We start from the raw sequence: 8,348 nt of genomic DNA, 5'->3' as shown, positions 1-8,348 counted from the left end.
TAATCTTTTTGGGCTTGTTTTCCTAGACCGCTTGTTCCTCTCACAGAATCTGGCAACGGTGGCTGCTGATGCTAGGATCCATCTGCAAAATCACTCATGTCTGCTGCAGGCGGTTTAAAACGGTGAGGTCGAGGTAATGTAGACATTACATTAATACTAATATTTTTATCCTTACCGAGACATTGTGATTACATTCTGATGGAATACGTTACATAACATTGCATGTTGACCGACTATTATAGGCAGCAGGATGGAGGATATACAGCAGTATAGGCTTGGCCCCATCCTTCATAACCTAAGTAAACAACATAACATATTGTTAAATGAACTGTTTGGTATGAAAGTGTAAAACTATTACAGTGGAGCATGTAGCAACTGAAGAGGTTTATTCTAACAGGTTGAACTGTCACTATTTGTAGCTCTCCTCTGCTTTCTACACTAGCTATAGCTAACTGTTTTGCCTAGCTAAACAACAGGTAGATGATGAGAACAACCTCTCTTCAGTTTTAGATATGATCAGTGGGTGGAGAAAAGTACTCACATTCTTTACTTCAGTGAAAGTGTCAATACTGCAATGTAGAAATACTCTGTTACAAGTAGAATTCCTGAAATCTAAATTTGCTTGAGTAAAAGTACAAAAGTATAGGCATCACAATGTACTTAAAGTACCAAAAGTAGAAAGTACTCATTATGCAGCTTGTCCCATTTCACAAGTTATCAATTGTATAAAATGTTTATAAATATTTTGAAAATAGCAGATCTACAAGCTCACAATGCATCACATCCCGAGATCTGCTATTTTCAAATGGCCAAAATGTCTACAGGGCTGAAGTGGTCAATGTATGTTTTGTAACAATAATCAAAATCAGTTACTTTTAACTAAAGTTTTCATATAATTGTAGTGGAGTAAAACTAAAATATTTTCCTCTGAGATGTAGTGGAGTAGAGGTAAAAGTACTGAAAACTGGAAATATTCCAGTAAAGCAAAAATACCTCAAAATTGTACTTGAGTACATGCACTTAGTTACTTTACACCACTGGTTATAATCAAATAAGTTGATGTAAGCCTACATCCTTCATTAACTCTTGAGAGGGTACAAATGGACCCGTCCATTTGGTACCATGCATTTGTAGAGTTACACATGGATCAATTGAGACATTTCTGAAAGGCGCCTGACACATGGAGAGCAGTGTCTGTCTGACTGTCTCCTCAAAGCTTGTGAAAGTTGTAGTCATATTGTTTGTGTAGATAGCACATATTGGAAAGGAATTGGGCCTCTTCCTTAACTTTCTTTACAGGTGTTACTAATAATACTAATGAAGGCTCTACTCCGTTCAGTGTAGCACAGTGGTTCTCAAACTTCTTAATTTCAAGGACCCCCATAACTCTCAAGAGTTGCTGTTGTGCATTTTTTCCGGAGATGATGCCTGCCTGACTACCTCAGAAGAACTTCTTCTGAACATGTAACCTTGTGGGTGCTGGTATCATCTATCGTCTGTGTTTATAAACACGACCCGACCATGGATTATAATGGATATAACATTTCTGTGATCGGTTGAAAAGGTTATAAAACACAAATCGCTGGCATTGGGTGAGTATATTATGAATAAACTCTGGCGGTGAATGTGTTTAACAGTGTTTAAAGGAGTTGCATAATTATGTTATTTAATACTGCAGTTTTTATTGTTTAGCTTGCCACAAGCTGGTATAAATTATGACTGTCATTTTGTTCATGTTAGAACATAATTTCATACTGAAAGACAATTGAGGTTTGACTGGAGTGAAACTTTATCTCAGTAAATGACATGGATTCCATATTTGGGCATGGCTGACATCATAGTGACAACATAATGATGACATGAGCTTTGAATCAGCTCAGCTTAAAACCAGACTGCACAGTGTGTATGACACACATGGAGAGAGACCTAGAGGAAGACATCAGCACCTATAAGCGGAGATCCATACTCTTGATATTCAGCTGGTAGTTGCCCTGTAACCAATCCTGGATAATAAGGTCACACATCATTAGTTACATTCTTGGACCATTGCAGCCCATGCATAGCAGCAGCTTTAACGATGAACCCACTGTTCCTGACAACAAGCCAGCAGCAAGGAAACTCAGAAGAAGAAAGACCTTACAGTAGGCAACAGTCTACCAAGACTTTAACGCAATCGGAAGTAAAGAGGCATTATCTGACTGACACTGTAAAGAAAACTCACATCTGTAAACAGTGTGACAAGAGTTTCAGTCAGTTATGTAGCCTGAAGACACACCAGCGTATCCACACTGGAGAAAAACCTTTCCAGTGTAAACTGTGTGACAAGAGTTTCAGTCATTTAGGTAACCTGAAGACACACCAGCTTAGCCACACTGGAGAAAAGCCTTTCCACTGTAAACTGTGTTACAAGAGTTTCAGTCGTTTAGGTAACCTGAAGACACACCAGCTTATCCACACTGGAGAAAAGCCTTTCCACTGTAAACAATGTAACAAGAGTTTCACTGAGTTAGCTGGTTTGAACAAACACCAGCGTATCCACACTGGAGAAAAACCTTTCCACTGTAAACAGTGTGATATTAGTTTCACTCAGTTAGGTCACCTGCAAAGTCACCAGCGTGTTCACACGGGAGAAAAACCATTCCTCTGTAAACTGTGTAACAAGAGTTTCACTCAGTTAGGTCAGCTGCAAAGACACCAGCGTGTTCACACAGGAGAAAAACCTTTCCACTGTAAACAGTGTGATAAGAGTTTCACTCAGTTAGGTCACCTGCAAAGTCACCAGCGTGTTCACATGGGAGAAAAACCTTTCCACTGTAAACAATGTGACAAGAGTTTCAGTCTGTTAGGTAACCTGAAGAATCATCAGCGTATTCACATTGGAGAAAAACCTTTCTAATGTAAACAGTGTTACAAGAGTTTCAGTCTGTTAAATAACCTGAAGAAACACCAGCATATCCACACTAGAGAAAAACCTTAGACTAACCGTAGACAGACAGAAACAGAGATCTCCATATATGGGCACAAAGGGACACAGAGTCCACATTAGAGAAAAACCCTAGACTAACCGTAGACAGACAGAAACGGAGATCTCCATATATGGGCACAAAGGGACACAGAGTCAGCCAGACGAGTACAACGGGTGCTCTGACAAAGTTCCCTACTCTATGACTCAGACATAAAGAAGTGCTGTTGTAGAGAATTATGTGGGACTTGGTTATTATTCAACAAGACCAGGAGACCTGGTTCTGCCATGCCCAAAATAACCGAGGTCCCTTTTATGGGGAAAGGGGGACGAGATTCTGTGTCTTTTATGCCCATGTATGGACGAAATGGACCGAGGTCCCTTTTATGCCCATGTATGGACGAAAGAGGGACAAAGCCTCATGTAGGCTGACCCCTTGGGTCTGGCAAAAATAATAGTCAGTGGTGTCAAATACCATGCTGATAACCTGGTCGTCACAGCACCAGTCCTGCAGTAGTATGTCAGCCGGGCGATGATCTCTCCGCACGCCTCGTCTTTCTTCTTTGTATATGCTGGCACACCAAGCACTTTGATGGTATATGTTTGAGGCCAAGAAGTAGCCTTACCTTCGTGTCAGGATCTGACACGAATTTTGACCGAGGGTCAAGATTCAATTCATCCCCAGAGCTCTATTAGCTCAATGGTAGAAATGTCAGCAGGAAACCAGGTTAAAAAATCCCGGGTAGAAGAGGAAAGCCGCTTTAACTCACTTCAACTCCGTGTCGATACGGTGTGAGCTTGTAGATCAGCTATTTTTGAAACAAAATAGAAAATCAGAAGCACAAAATCTTTTCAGATGGCGGTCCGCGGCCAAATATATATATACTAATTTGCCCGCATTCACCCCCCTAACACAATGTTTGTTTGCACTGTCACCGTACTACTGGCACATTCCTCGGTATAGCGTGTCTTATTGCTGCTGACCAGCCAGCTGAGTGAGGGGGGGGGGGACAACACGTTAGAGCAGGGGGCCATCATGCAACCCAGGAGTGAGAGTGACATCCTAGAGGCTCGGGAGAATGTTGCGCCTTGAGAGCCGAGCGTCCACTCTCTCCGCATGCTGTAAATAGCTGCTGAACCTGGGAGATCAACAGTGGTGCTATTGGAGATCGGGGAAGTCCACCCCCCCTCTGTACTACTCATCAGTTATTTTGGGATGTTGACCTGGGCAAAAACTTTGTGTTGTTCGAACACAGGTTTGATCCTCTCTTTTTTGCGGTTGGATTTTCTTATTTTAGCTGGACTTGGAGCCACTCATGGAGGTCAGCAGGGAAGAGGTTAAAGACGCACTGAAGTGACATTTTCGGTCATTTTATTTTGAAGGTTCAGCCTGAAACGTCGGCACAACGACTCTAATCCAATCAGAAGGTCCCATCCCTTCAGGCTATGGGACGTTGGATCTCAATCACTTCAGCCGTGGGCAACACGGCTAGTGTTTGTTTACAAGTGAGAGAGAGACGGCCAGTGAAGCGCGTTTGCTACTACCTGGCTTATTTCTAACCTATAATGTTTTCAGATACATATTTTAGTGTGCAGATGAAGTTTAAAATGAGTAATACACTCATCTTCAATGAGATTCAAAACGGAGTATCTCTGTAATTAAAATCAGCTGTGTTTGAAGAACGTGCAGCTATGGGAATCAAACAGGTGCATGTAATCAAGATTCATTTATATTCACGAAGGTCGAGTTATGTCATCACGCAGCACGTTTTCGTTTACAGGAAGTAATTAAGATTGGCTTTTTAGGGACTTTAGATGTAAAAATACACAAAAATGTTTTTTTTTATTTTTTTTTGGCATCTATTGTTAGGTATGCCCATATGATGACCACAGATATGCTCTAAAAGTGTGAAAAACATATTTTTCATTTCACTACACCTTTAAAGGAAATGAAGACAGTGAGTGTGTGTATCGGTTGTGCAGCTTTAGGCCAAATGTAGATTTTTCCCACGCTTAGGCCTGTGTGCTTGTTTCTGTTCCCGTTTCTTTATTGCTCTCTCTTTCAATCTCTCTCCTTCTCTTTTTTTCATCTGATCAGAAGTCACTTGATTATTAGAATAGCAGCCTAGCATACAGTAGGTTTTTGGCGCGGCACTGTTACAGCCTGTAGCTCTGAGACGCTACCCTCCTGTTTTTGTATTAGAACTAGAGGTCCGGCCGCCCGGCCGGGCCCCTAGCCGCGCACGGGGCTCTAGGTTCGTTTGCTTATTTTGGGGTACCAAAAGCGCGGGACAAAAATTTCCAAAAGTAAAAAAGAAAGTTTTTTTTCCCCTTTTTTTCCTGGGGGTCCCCGGACCCCCTGGGGGCCGGCGGACCCCTGTGGAACATGGCGGACCCCTTCGGCTGTTTTTTTAATATTATAGGAGGGTGTTGTGATTTATTTCATATAAATGTAATTTCAGTAATAGTGAAAACAGTGAAAAATCAAACCCAGTGTGAGTAAGCGGTGCCTACTCTATTTGATGAGTGTGTGCTGTCATTCAGTTGGTACGAATCTATTTGATGTGTGGGCGCTGGCATTGAAGCTGGTATTGAGGCAGTACTGAAAGAGGCGGTACTAAAAGAGTATTTGTAGTAGTAGTATTTACTCATTTGAAGTACTGGTAAGTATTGTTACTCAATGTATTTGCTTGAAAGTGTTTTTAATGACTTTATTAGCTTTAAAGTATTTTTTACAGATTCTTACAAATTTTAAGTTTTTTTTACTGTTTTTATCAACTTTTAGGTATTTTTAGTGTTTTTATCAATTTTTAAGTATTTTTACTCTTTTTTTCAACGTGGAAGTATTTTTACTCATTTTCAGTACTTTTAAGTATTTTTACTCATTTTGAGTACTGTGAAGTATTTTTACTCAAGGTATTTGAGTATTCTCTCCGTCCCTCTCTCTCTCTCTCTCTCTCCATCTCCCTATTTTCACAACGCATTGCGAGGCGTTGTGAGCTTGTAGATCTGCTATTTTCACAACGCATGGCGACGCGTTGTGAGCCTGATGATCTGCTATTTTCAAACATTTTAGTACTTGTACTTTTGGAACTTGTAAGTATATTTTGATGGCAATGCTTTTGTACTTTAGGCCTTTTACTTGTGTCAGAGTACTTCTACATTGCAGTATTGATACTTTTACTTAAGTTGAAAATGTGAGGACTTTTTCCACCACTGGGCATTTTTTTAATGTTATAGGGGGGTGTTGTGATTTATTTCATATAAATGTAATTGCAGGAGTAGTTAAAACAGTTAAAAAAAGAATGTATTAATTTACAGTTCAAGAAACGCATATAATTATTTCATTGCATGGTATGTGTATTTGTTGCAACCTTTATTGTGAAGGAACCACCGGAAGTGCTAAGCTATTCATTCCGTGTTTACACTCTGAGATGGTACATCCGGTAGATTTGTTGTTGTCGTTCGTGCTGAAAGCACGTTGATTGGGGGACAGGGCCACTACCATGATCCGAGGCTTCTGCTGGTGCAGTAGGCCGCGATTCCGGCGAGCTGCGTCCGCTACATCGTGACATTGTGTCACAGTCAGAAACCCACAGAAGTCCCCCAAATAACACTGTTCAACGGGCTAATTAGTTAGCATTGATGACATTGACCACACTGACGTTCATACAGGTTGTTGATGATTAACGTAGCCGTTTGAGTGACGACAGCAGCGTTGGTGAACATTAGCGTTAGTGTTAGGCGCATGCTAATGCTACCCGTGGCTTGGCTTAGCTACATGCTAACGGCCCATGTATGAAATGGATTCACTTATAGGTTCTTGCGTCGTGTAGTTCTCACTTCAAATGTGTTGAAGAACATTGTTGAGAGCAACGTTTAGTTGTAAATGACATTGGTTGTTTGTTTACATGGCGCGTGACGTCGCGGGCGGCAGCGTGCGACGGGCCGGCGATGTCACTACCAGCCGAGGCTTATTCTTGCGCATTAGGCCGCGATTTCCGCAGGGCCGCTGCCTCGTGTCCTTCGTGTCTATTGACATTTGTAATGGTCAGAGATCTAAGTTGGCCTTGTTTGTGTGAGAATATTACCACATTGGTTCGAAATGTGTGCTTATTTGAGCCTTGAGGAGTTAACTGTGCAGGAGCTGTGTAGAGCGAGCGAGCTGGTGTTTTCAATGGCGGGCGCGCTGTAGTGTAAAGTTTTACCACAGACAGGAGTTGTATGGGGGGCGTGGTATCCGGGGTTGCCATGTCGAGGATTTGTAAGCGCGAAGTGGCGTGTAGTCGGTTAGGGAAAGTGCGTCCACGCATGCGCAGTGCGCAGTGCGCAGCTCTGTGTGTTTGCAGTAAGCTGCTTGCTTGTTGCTCGCGCGCAATCTGGCAACTCTGAGGTTGTCGTCCCTTGTCCCACGCTTGTCCCATACCCACAGCGCGCTTTTGGAATTGTATAGATAGATAACCACAGCGTTTCATAGTACATACATAGGGCCTAACACTTCAAGGGTACTTGTATTATTCATGCTCCACAAGCCTGGGCGTTGTGTGACTAGTTTCCAAGCTCCTCTCCTAAAACTAAACGGGCGCAAAGTGATAAGGTTGCAGTTGTAGCTATTTGAGATGTCCAAAGCAGGGTGGATTATCCTTGTGCTTCATACAGCGGTATGATTATATTCTGATGGAATACGTTACATAACATTGCATGTTGACCGACTTTTATAGGCAGCAGGATGGAGGATATACAGCAGTATAGGCTTGGCCCCATCCATCATAACCTAAGTAAACAACATAACATATTGTTAAATGAACTTTTTGGTATGAAAGTGTAAAACTATTACAGTGGAGCATGTAGCAACTGAAGAGGTTTATTCTAACAGGTTGAACTGTCACTATAGACCAATTATTTGTTTACTAACATTGAGACTGGACGCACAGGTGATTGTTTCACGCAATCAATTCCCAACCTGTTGTTTCGGGGTGCGCTGGTTTCAGTACACCCCAACCCCCTCTTGTGTGTTGGCTAGTGAGGCGCGTCCTAACGAGACCTGATAGAATGGGTTTCATTGCGCGCATACTGGTTGCATGCATACTGGTTGCACGCATACTGGTTCTTATCAGTGTGACGTCGTCTGTTAAGGGGTCTATATGTAGCTCTCCTCTGCTTTCTACACTAGCTATAGCTAACTGTTTTGCCTAGCTAAACAACAGGTAGATGATGAGAACAACCTCTCTTCAGTTTTAGATATGATCAGTGGGTGGAGAAAAGTACTCACATTCTTTACTTCAGTGAAAGTGTCAATACTGCAATGTAGAAATACTCTGTTACAAGTAGAATTTCTGAAATCTAAATTTGCTTGAGTAAAAGTACAAAAGTATTGGCATCACAT

General features: G+C 41.9%; 1 protein-coding gene across 2 annotated transcripts in view; it reads left to right on the top strand.

Annotated features, from left to right (window-relative positions):
• Positions 1-71: 71 nt before the first annotated feature.
• The window catches only part of LOC311036638 (CAP-Gly domain-containing linker protein 4), a 66,472-nt gene continuing 58,195 nt past the window's right edge, over positions 72-8,348 (top strand). The window contains exon 1 of one of the 2 annotated variants that reach the window (XM_084045471.1): positions 72-122. The gene's annotated coding sequence lies outside the window, so the exon portion shown is untranslated. Of the gene's footprint in view, positions 134-8,348 lie in introns of both variants that reach the window. The other variant, XM_084045470.1, reaches the window with a different exon arrangement.

The sequence above is a fragment of the Gymnoscopelus microlampas genome, assembly GCF_963454915.1.
Source record: "Gymnoscopelus microlampas genome assembly, chromosome: 20".
Taxonomy (NCBI): domain Eukaryota; kingdom Metazoa; phylum Chordata; class Actinopteri; order Myctophiformes; family Myctophidae; genus Gymnoscopelus; species Gymnoscopelus microlampas.
The sequence above is the reverse complement of the archived record's forward strand: the minus strand, read 5'-3'. Positions and strand labels throughout refer to the sequence as shown.